The 11,470-nt window shown below is 31.9% G+C and overlaps 1 long non-coding RNA gene across 2 annotated transcripts; it reads left to right on the forward strand.

Annotated features, from left to right (window-relative positions):
* Window positions 1-409: 409 nt before the first annotated feature.
* Window positions 410-3,234, forward strand: LOC139885560 (uncharacterized). 2 transcript variants are annotated; one of them, XR_011771997.1, is made up of 5 exons: window positions 410-527; window positions 626-676; window positions 879-966; window positions 1,041-1,180; window positions 1,869-3,234. It is a non-coding gene; the product is annotated as an uncharacterized lncRNA (long non-coding RNA). The 2 variants fall into 2 exon arrangements; XR_011771998.1 differs by having other exon boundaries at window positions 879-955.
* Window positions 3,235-11,470: the final 8,236 nt, after the last annotated feature.

The raw sequence follows: 11,470 nt of genomic DNA on the forward strand, positions 1-11,470 counted from the left end.
TGGATTGTTAGATATAAGAGTAGATAGTATGTTAGTATGTTAGCTAACATCATGCATACGGTTATATAAGCTGACAATTAACGGATAAAGTTATGTGTAACATGGATTAATGGTTCAACTTTCTAACAGATGTATCTGATTTGATTCTTTTAAGGTTTTACCATCTTTAAGAGAGAAGCATGATGAGTTCTTGCTGCGGGAGCTTGTGAAGCGATGGGCGAATCATAAACTAATGGTTAGGTGGCTGTCTCGGTTTTTTCATTACCTTGATCGTTACTTTATTGCTCGAAGATCGTTACCATATGTATATTTCGTTCAAACCATGATTATATTGCAATAGATAGAATTGTACAAGTACTAAATATGTAAAAGGTGATCACTTTTTTGTTTTGTCAGATTTGACGTTACTGATTCAACTTGACCCGTTGACAGAACCACAAGTTGTTGGGATTTATAGCTTGCAAATATCCTCACAACAAGCTGAAGAAGCCTTGACGCAAGGATTAGATCAACTATGGTATCTCATGGTACCCCTTTATCGATTTATCCTATTTTGGCTTATTAGAATGCAAACATTGAAACTTTGTAGTAACATCAAATTAGTGATTACCGAGTATTTTGGCAGGCTACATGCTCTGAGTACTCTTTGGACATCTCAACCACGCGAGTAAGAAAGGTAATTTATAAGTCTAATACAAACCCTAAATATCATAGTTTTCTATCTTATTAGTCATATATTTTGGTCTTACTTCATGCACTTGATACACTCTAAAAGGTAATATAAAGTGTAATACAATTCACAAATATTGTAGTTTTCGTATGGATAATGTTTCATGATTTAGTTGATCCTTATTTCATTTGCATTTGATTTCGTGCAGAATAAAAATAAGATTCTTCAAACAATGCAGTTACGGAGTTGTGTCGATTTATAGACTCGAGATCCACTCTTAGACAAGTGTGGTGCATGTAATTTCATAGCATATGTGCCTACATGTTGCTTTAAGTTGATATGAAATTGACAATGTGCTTCATGATATTAGGGTGCTCTGGTTCAGAGGAGATCCAACTTCCAGGGTAATCAGTTCCCTTTGGCAGCTGAGGCTGCTATATATGTTGCAGCTTCTCCTATCCGCAATAGGAATTTTAATCAGCACCATCCAATGACTTCATATATACAAAGGCAAGTCTCATGCTACATATGCTATGTATGCTTTTACATTCAGTAATCTCAGTTTTCTTCTTTTCTTTTTTGGGAGTAGGAAATGGTAGTAGTAGTTTAACGATAGCTTGATGTATGGTATCCAAGAATTTTATAGATGTTGCTGGTTATTTGGTTATGTTTGGATAAGTGGCAAACTGAGTAGGTCAAATGTGGGGTGACGTGTTAAAACCTATAATTTTATAGTACGAGTCAAAATGCTTCAACTAATAAGCACTTTCATATCATCTATTATTTCAATTTCAATATTTCAATTGTGTTAATAACGTCACAGTTATTGTTTAATACACCAATCCTCAATATCTGGCCATGACGCATGTATCTTCTTCTAATCTTACAATCATTCACCTTCCCGTTAATCTTAATACCAAAACATACATGTGTAGTTTCCGTATCCTTTTTGTATCGATCTTTTCAATGCCTTTTTCTCTATACCTACGACATCATAATCTGCAACTTTCAAGAGACCTATAATAAAATGACGACCTGCCTTACTTATCACATAACATGTACTTTAATTCTGCGCACTAGGAAGTATTTTTCAAGTAAATAGTAGGTTCGAAGTTATGTATTTATTTTACTAATTCTTTTCGTTTTTAGTTGTAACAACAATATTTATTTGAGAACATCACAATTAATCTTTTAACAGTTATTTAAAACGGACGTGCAACATACGAGTTCAAATATGAGAACCGGCGTGCTTCGTCGATTCTCTTATTGCTTACCATTATACATGGTAGTTTTGCCGATTTGGACGAGTCATTCACACTTGGATCCAACTTTTTTACTTTTTATATTTCAGACACATATGTTTTTCTATTTGTTTTTGGGTCTTTTGGCATTTATAGCAAGATTGACTTTTCATTGAAACATATCATACCACATTTTATTTAGATTATTTTATTTATAGCTCATAACAATAACTGTTTGATAAAATCCGTTAGTTTTGCACGGTTTTTTACTTACACGTGCAACGCACGGGCTCAAATCAATAGTCATTGCAACGATAGTCATTGCAAGGATCGTTTGAGTCCTATTCGGCGTTCAAATCAATCGTTCATCTTACAGATTCGAGGTAAATTGTTTAGTTTAATCTCTGAAATTGCTTAACCATCAAGTCCCTACTCCAGCTTTACAAAGTAGTTATTCTCAATAAAGATAACACAACTTCATCCGATATCGAGGCTAAATTATGTCATCTTGAAACTGAATAAAATCAATTACTGGAAAAGGTTGCATCCTTAACAGCCGATTCAAGTTTCGGTAAAGAAAGATATATTCGGTTACAAGCTAACTTTGAGAATTTTAGAAAAAGGTCGGAAAAAGGCTAAATGTAAGGACCAATGGGAAGTAATTCAAAGTCTCCTGCGATGGTTGATAATTTTGAGAGAGCAAAACACCCATTGAAATTGAAACAGATAAAAAAAAAAGATTGATGCGAGTTATCAGGAGATTTATAAAAAGTTCGCAGAAATTATGAGGAGTTTACGTGTTGCTGCTGTACCAACAATTGGAAAACCGTTCGATCCTCCAAGAAGTTCGACCACTTTTTTATTGTTTATTTTATTTATATATGTTATGTTGTTTTTTCTTGCTACACAAGTGGCAATATGGTTAGGTCAGAAGAGTTGGTAATGGTTTAAAACTAATAACGTTTTGCTGAAATCTAGAGCATTTACGAATTCCAGAAGTGGTAGAAATGATTTGGTGATTGGCTCTAGGCATCCATCTTTGTGGTTCGTGACACAATGCTTAAATTAGTTTAAAATGATGGCTGGTTTAACTGTAAGTACAACTAATGCAACATGGTTATCAAAAAGTATTATGTTGATGAGGAAGCTACCATATCGGACCGTCTATAGTACAAAGTTGATGAGGTGTTCACGAGGTATAAAACTTTGATATATTATTATATCTATAAGCTATATATACAAGTAGTCTAGGTTATTTCTTTATCTGTCTTTATTTTCAACTCAAACTATATAACATTAGTATTCCCCACTGTATAACATTAGTATTCCACACTAGATTACCAAATTGTTTACCCTCAACATGTTTATGTTATCCCATCTTCATCCTGAATTTTGGGCAAACATATGCTTCATCTCTATATGATGCCCTAAACAATTTTTAACGATTTCATAAATGGATGGTAAAAGGATTATATATGATATTAATTAATTACACTAATAATTAAAATTCACCACCTCAACCTAATCCATAAATTGTCTTAGGTCGCATCTTTTTGATGTTGTTAACCAATATCATGCCATATTCGTTGATGATACATCAAGAAGTGAAGAGAATATCTCTTCAGCTGGGCCATGCATTAGATTGCTTCTTACCTTAAAACGCTCAAGATCATGCTTCTAAAGATAACTGAAGGTGGTTCCTTGTCCAATATATTGGACCAGTGCCTGGTAAGTTTTAGACATGAGTTTATTTTTAGTTTTTTTAGAAATGCCTTCTCAGTAGTCAGTACCGCCATCCCTACTCAGTACCATTGTTTGTTCTTTGGTTTTTGTTTTACTTCAGTAACTTACGAAAGCAATATCATTTCAAAGTTTGAGGTTAATAATTCCATGTCTCATTAAATGTTAACCGATCTAATTTAATTTCACACACGCTGTCACTGTTTGAGAAAGTTAAATGTCCATAATTCAATTCCACATAACATGTTCTGTATTATTTTAAATAATTTCTATATTGGATCGTACATTCGTACTACTTTTTGTAGATGGTAGCATGATGGTTATTGATGACTAACCTTTGTGGTACACTTAGATATGTTAACAAGAAGTTAACATATCTAAACTTTGAATTATCAAGTGGAGATTGATGTGATTTCAACTTCTAAACTTTGTTTTTTCACTTCTTTTCAGGTTTAAACCTTATATCGATCTTCTTTGTTCTTCATAGTATTGTGCCATGGGGCTTGGTTGGATTTGATTTTCGTGGCTTGGTTACACCTCTTTTCGAAGAGTAAGTTACGATTGGCCCTTTTCTTTTCCATATTCATTACTGATCATGGATCACAATGTGCACAACTTTGCCTTTTGTCGCTTATGCAGGGTTGTCATAAAGTAGTAGTGGAAAGGATAGATTGTTTCATTTCAGTGGAGCGAATGGTTGTAAGTCTCTTTTACTATGTTTGGCTAAGTCTAATGTACCTTCTATTATATTGCCAAGTCCAAGAAGTTTGAAAACTTTACCGATGAAAAAAACATGTCGAAAATAGTATGGGTAGTAATTTAGTTCTGGCCGGGTTGGTTTAGCAGGTTGTAATCAGTGGCGGATCTAGGAAATTTTTTCACCGGAGGCGAAATTTTTTTCTAAAACGTAGAGATTTTTTTTGGCAAAATATTGAGGTTTTGGGGCAAAATATAGGGGTTTTTGAGCAAAATTTAGAGATTTTCGGGCAAAATACGAAGGTTTTGGGGCAAAATATGAAGGGTTTGGGGCAAAAAAAAAAAAATTCCACCGGGGGCAAAATCGAAAAACCGAAAAAATTTACACTAAAAATTGCAAATCCACTGGGGGCGACCGACCCTGACCCTTCATAGGTCCGCCCCTGGTTGTAATCACAACCAAAATTAAACCAGATTTGATAAACAAGGTGTTCGGTTTGAGTGGGTTTGGTAAAGTTTGGATTGGTCGGTTCAACATCCATAGTAAAATTGAACCCGTTTTTTTTTTTTTTTTTCCTTTTTTTTTTAACATTCATAATATAGAATGTATAGTTTTTAAGCTTCATTAATTCAAAATTCGATTAACAATACAACTTGAAATACTTATTAATTCACAAAAAATACTATTGAGATGTTCGTTAATGATTAACTCAATTTCAAAGTAACTGTTGCCTATCTAACAGTTTGTGGTTTTCATTTCACTGTAGTTAAAATTAAAAAGGAAGAGATCTAAATGGGCGGAGTCTTCCAAGAAAAGCAGAGATTAGAAAAAGGTTAGTAAAATTAATGGGTAAGCTTCTTAATTTAGTTTTTGCAGTGCTTTGTGTGTTAGAGGAATTGCAGAGATTATCGTTCCAATTGCATCCAATGTTGAAGACATCATACTTATGTAAGTATTTGTACATCTAGCACACATTGACATACAATTAGTTTAATGTTTATGGTTTAGTGTATAGGGTTTAGGGTATATGGTTTAGGGTTTAGGGTTTAGAGTTTAGGGTTTAAGGGTTAGATTTTAGAATTTAAGGTTTACGGTTTAGGATATAGGGTTTAGGGTTTAGAGCTTAGGGTTTAGAGTTTAGTGTGTAGGGTAAAGGGTTGGTGGTTTAGGATTTAGGGTTTAAAGAAGATATGCGTAAAGAACAACCAACGTATATTGGGGCTGCTGAGTGGACTGATTTTAAGAAGAATCATGACCTTGAAGATGGTGATGAATGTGAGATTTACTACAACTGCACTAATTCAAAGTTTTATCTCACAAACGTGAAAAGGTGCCGAGGACGTTAAGTGACTAATGGCTAATGTCAACATCTCTTTTGGTACTATATTTTGTTAATTCCACTACATCCATGATTTTGTATCTCTTAAAACTAATGACATGGATGTATGTCACTTATTTTGTACTTAGAACAATGTTACCCAACTACCTCTTTAAAGTAATATGTTTAAGAGTTCATCAAACTTTTGCCAATGTAATGATATATTACAATCTGTTCAATGTTAGTCAATTATACTTCTGAATTAACAGTGTAAAAAAATGTAGTTATATAAACATTTAAAATCATGTTTATACAAAAGTTATCATTACAACCCAAAAGTTACATGTTACAGTTTTTCTAACAAGTATGCAATTTTTTCTGAAAATTACGCAATAACGATCGAATACAAACCAATGCCCAACATTACAAAAAAAAACACCTGAAATAGTCGACCATACTTTTCATTAATTTACATCCTGGTCTAATAACCTAATCAACGAGTTTTTTCAATTCAACACTTTTTAATTTGACTTTTTACCCACATTAACACATTCAACCTGATGTTGTGTTTCATATGACCGAATACATTTTTATCAATCTGAATTATTCAAGCCAGAACATTTTCCTACGACATACATTGTGATGACAACAAAAAATAAAAAATAATAATGACACATTACATTTGTCATGTAACATATACATCATATTACAAAAATTATTAATATGTATTTACTTCTTTCAACAAACTGAATAAACAATCATTGCACACATGTGTTTTTGACTACAAAAAAGGGATTAAAACCAATCATATTGGACGACAATGAGAATGATTCAAATACCACCAAGAATGTTGTTTATAAGAAAGTCTTGAGACGTATTTGACTGAGACGTAAATGTTCTATAGTTAAATATCCTTTGAATATATTTGTACATCTCTAATTATATATACTTATGGTACAAACTAAATTCATTTTGACAACTAATATAAGCTTAATGGATAAAAAGAATTAACGTTGAGATTTAATGGTTTAAGGTTTAGGAATTGCTATTTAGGGTTTACGGTTTATGGTTTACAGTTTAAGATTTAGGGTTCAGGGTTAAGATTTTAGATTTTATGCTATAGGGTTTAAGGTTTAGTGTATAGGGTTTACGGTTTAGTTTTTAGGGTTAAGGGTTTAGGGTTTAGAGTTTTGGCTTTAGAGTTTAGGGTTTAATTTTTAGAATTTATGGTATAGAGTTTAGGGTTTAGGGTTTTAGGGTTTAGAGTTTAGGGTTTTATAGTTTAGGGTTTAGAGTTTAGGGTTTAGGGGTTTACGGGTTTAGGTTTTAGAGTTTAGGGTTTAGATTTTAGAATTTATGGTTTAGGGTTTAGGGTATAGGGTTTAGTGTGTAGGGTTAAGGGTTGGTGGTTTAGGGTTTAGATATAGAGTTTAGGGTTTAGAGTTTAGTGTATAGGGTTTAGTGTTTAGAGTTTGGTGTTTAGGGTTTATGGTTTAGATTTAAGGTTTAAGGTTTAGATTTTAGAATTTATGGTTTAGGGTTTAGGGCTTAGGTTCAGTTTTTACAATTTATGGTTTAGAGTATAGATATAGGGTTTAGGGTTTAGTGTATATGATTTAGGGTTTTGGGTTTATGATTTAGTGTATAGGGTTTAGGGTATATGGTTTAGGATATCGGAGATGATTTATTTAATTTGAATCAAAATTTTGTTTTTTTATTTATTCGTTAGTACATTTTGAAACTTTAAAAATTTGAATCCCTTATAAAACATTTGATTTAATGTTCATCATAGACTTAATAATAGTTCGTTAGTACATTTTGAAACTTTAAAAATTTCAAGCCCCTAAAAAATATTTGGTTTAATGTTCATCTAGACATATTAATAGTTTTTCATTTATATATTTAATTTTATACCTTAAATGATTAGACCCTTCAAAAATCTCGCGAAATCGCGGGTCTTTAACTAATATATATATATATATATATATATATATATATATATATATATATATATATATATATATATATATATATATATTAGTAACAAAATTGAAATGCAACATTATATGTTAATCCAATCCAAGTAACAAAAATGAAACAATCACAAAAGTACTACTATGTTGTATACAAACGTAAACAAATAATGTTTTAGAAAGAAATACATGAGAAACTTTTAAAAACACGAACTAACTTAGGCCTTTGGATGAGACATCCACAATAAACTTAGTGCAGTAATCCGATTGAGGTAGTAGCTGATTGCTAACAAAGACACTGAAATATATATTTTATTTAGTTATCCAATGAACTTTAGAAGAGAGAATCACAAATTCACAATCGTTAGACATAATTTTTATATAGTTTTAGATTAAGTTTGTCATTACCATATACATATATAAATACAAGTGACACTTGGGTCGGTGTGACGTTTAAAGTTTTATTCTTTTCATAAGGTTATGTATATGTATGTCTTTTCTCCAATATATATTTAGGTTTGTAGTATTTGATTTGAAAAGCCTAAATATGAAAGATCATCCCGATGTTCACCCATGGTATTGTTTTGAATAAACAAACTTTAATTTATATGTGTAAGTGTAAGTGTATCTGGAGAAACGGAAAAATAAACACATAACCCATATGCGAAGTGTTTTGAGATCAGTATAAAAATTAATTCGAAGTGTTTTGAGATCAACAAAAAATGAAATCACTTACATAACAATATAAAAATAAGATCGATAATATGATCACTACTTTCAACCTCCCATGGTCTCAACAGTAGGAATAGCTTGTCATTTGATTTCCTGTACTCAATTGTTAGAATGTTTTAGCTTGTAAAGAATATAACAATCAATAGAAAGTACTTTAACAATTCTAAAAATACCATTGCAGTAGGTGATATAAATAAGGAGTGGTTTCAGTACCTAAATCACATGATTTTTTTCGTAAATCATATGCTAATCCAAACATTTATGATTATACTATAATCATAGTTTATTTATATTTATATTTATAAATAATTACATATAACATATATATTTCAAAAAGCAAATGACTTCAACTACAAACTACAAAATATCACACAAAAGAAAAAATCCACAATTTCAAAAACCAACCATTTGTTATGACAAATAGTCTTATTATGTCTCAAATCTGTAACATTTAAAACATCAATAAGTGGTGACATTTATGGAACTTCAAATCTTTGTATGTTATGTATATTTTGACAGGCCATACAAACCTTTGTATGTTATGTAGATTTTGACAGGAATCCTCGTTGTTATCCGGAGTGTGTCGTTTGCTCAATGTTGACCCTTCACAAGCACAAACAACAACAACAGCAAAACCCAATACCACATAAGTAGTGTATGGGGGAGGTGAGATGTAGACAATCCTTCCCCTATTCGAGAATAAAGACAAGTCATTTCTCTACCCAGAGTGAAACACTCTCAAGAGTAGAGAAAGTCATCCCTCTCTTTATTCGACGGATAAAGAGATTGCTTCCGAGAGGACCTCTGGCCTTTATGTAGGAAAAAGTTTTTTTTTAAAAAATAAATTAAAAATACAAAATAAAAATAATAATAGACACCATGAAAATGGTAGAATCAAAATTTCCCTGGGTTTTAAATCCTGCCTAGAATTTAATTTATCTGAATAAAGTGAAGTTGTTACATTAAAGTCATGTTATTGTAATTTGATAACAAAGAACAAGTTGCAGATCTTTTAATGTATTCCCCTTAAAATTGAATAAAGACAGATTTAAATGGTGTCAGATTGTTAGTAACGAAACTGCACTATACAAAAAGGTCATACACTCATACTTAGTAAAATGACAGCCGTGAAACTACTTCTTGTTACATTTTGATTCTCGGTCTGCATAAGTAAACAATCTGATTAAACATAAGATTAAATATACAAATTCACTACAATCTATTGAATGATACGTTTGTACTTTGTAGTGTCATTCTACTTTTATTGTATATATGATTCTACATACAGAAAATACATCAAGGATCATTCACTTTTAAAAAACATACCACAGTACCTCACTGAGTATAGTGCGTTGAAATCTGGGTAACCATATCATATTATAAATTTGATACCAATCACGTGTTTCCTTTTGGTTTAAAAAAAACCCTTAATGGTTATGCACTTATGCTTCATCTACAACATGTCAAACGGGTCAAACCCGCCCAAGTGTAATAACTATGAATAAAATATCTAAACCATTTAATTGATTTAGGTTTTGTAATCATATTTGATTGTAGAACAGATGAATAATTATTTTTTTGGCCAAGAAAAAGTTCAAATTGCATGAGCAAAAGGTCTTACATGTAAAGGGCCCTGTACCCATGACTCAAAATTTCCCTGGAAGTTATTGAGGCGGCGGGTGGCCCTCCGGTAAAGTGAAGTCATCCCGACCCAACCCATACATTGTGCAACCCATACACGACTACATGATAAATCCTGAAGATGGTGAAAGAGAAAGACAAACCTCAACAAAGGGAATAATACCTTCGTCAAAGAGAAAAGATTCAACGATGTGTACCAATGTCGAAAACACCCTGATTCTAGTTTACGATCAGATGTATTACCACATCACAAATAACCTATCAAGAAAGTTATTACAACCATAAAAATCTAATCTTTAATCAAATATATAGACGTTAAATAAACATCAACCTATAAAATAGATTTATTAACCTACTTAGAAATTGTATGAATAATTTGTGGATCTGCTTTTGCTTCCTCGTTGAATATGCATACATAACTACATAAATGTTGACTTTGAGATTTTGCAAAAAAGTATATAAAAACATTATTTACTGACCTGGCATCACAACACACACCAGTTTTGGTGCAAAAGGATCTCTTACAATCACCAAAATTGTGGATGAATTGAGAAGTTGTTTAAGAATACATGTTACAACATCTCCACAGAAAAGCATAAATTCATAACCCCGAGTATTTTTAGCAGGACCTATCTTGAGATGGTCTTCAAGAAATCGATCAACAACATAAAATAAACTTTCAGAGCATAGGAAATACGCGTAAACTGACTTTCATAGCACTGGAACTACGCGTAAACTGACTTTCAAGCTCTTCTGCATAGCATATGCTAACCAGTCTGCATCACGCTTAGTTGGGTGGAAACCCATTTCCTACCATTTGTATGCTCCTATAAAATCAGAATAATAACGTAAAACCTAAAGATTTTTTCATACGAATAAAAAATATTTAATGACTATGACTATTAGTTTGCTGTTCAGGTTACATAAGGATGCCATACTGTTATTAGTGGTCCGATAATTGATGGTCTCTCACGCATATCCGAAGGAACAGAATACAGAGTAATTCCATCACCCAATTTCTGGTCTGAATCACCCACCTATGGTAAACACATAAAAAAAAAACTGTCAGTAGTTACACATCCTAACAGATGACGAACCACGTTCAATAAAGTGAAAAAGATAGCTATGATAACATAAATTGGTTATGCAAAGCCTACTAACAAGATAAATAGTTACAGGTGTCTTGAAGTACTTATGTGTTAGTTTCACAATTCAACTTAGCATAGTGGCTGAAAACATCATAGTTTGATGTTTTTTTTGCAAATACTCTAAAATTGTTTCAACATCTTCAGCAAATCCAATATTGAGCATTTGATTGCTTCATCAATAATAACTGGTAAGAACTTAAAAAGACATTTTAGTTAAACCAAGGGGTGGCATGATAAATTCATCAAAACCACTTAATCATCATAAAAATCTATTCTCAAACCTTAAGGTCATTGATATATTCTTGTTCAT

Source organism: Rutidosis leptorrhynchoides, chromosome 1 (genome assembly GCF_046630445.1).
Source record: "Rutidosis leptorrhynchoides isolate AG116_Rl617_1_P2 chromosome 1, CSIRO_AGI_Rlap_v1, whole genome shotgun sequence".
In the NCBI taxonomy this organism is placed as follows: Eukaryota; Viridiplantae; Streptophyta; class Magnoliopsida; order Asterales; family Asteraceae; genus Rutidosis; species Rutidosis leptorrhynchoides.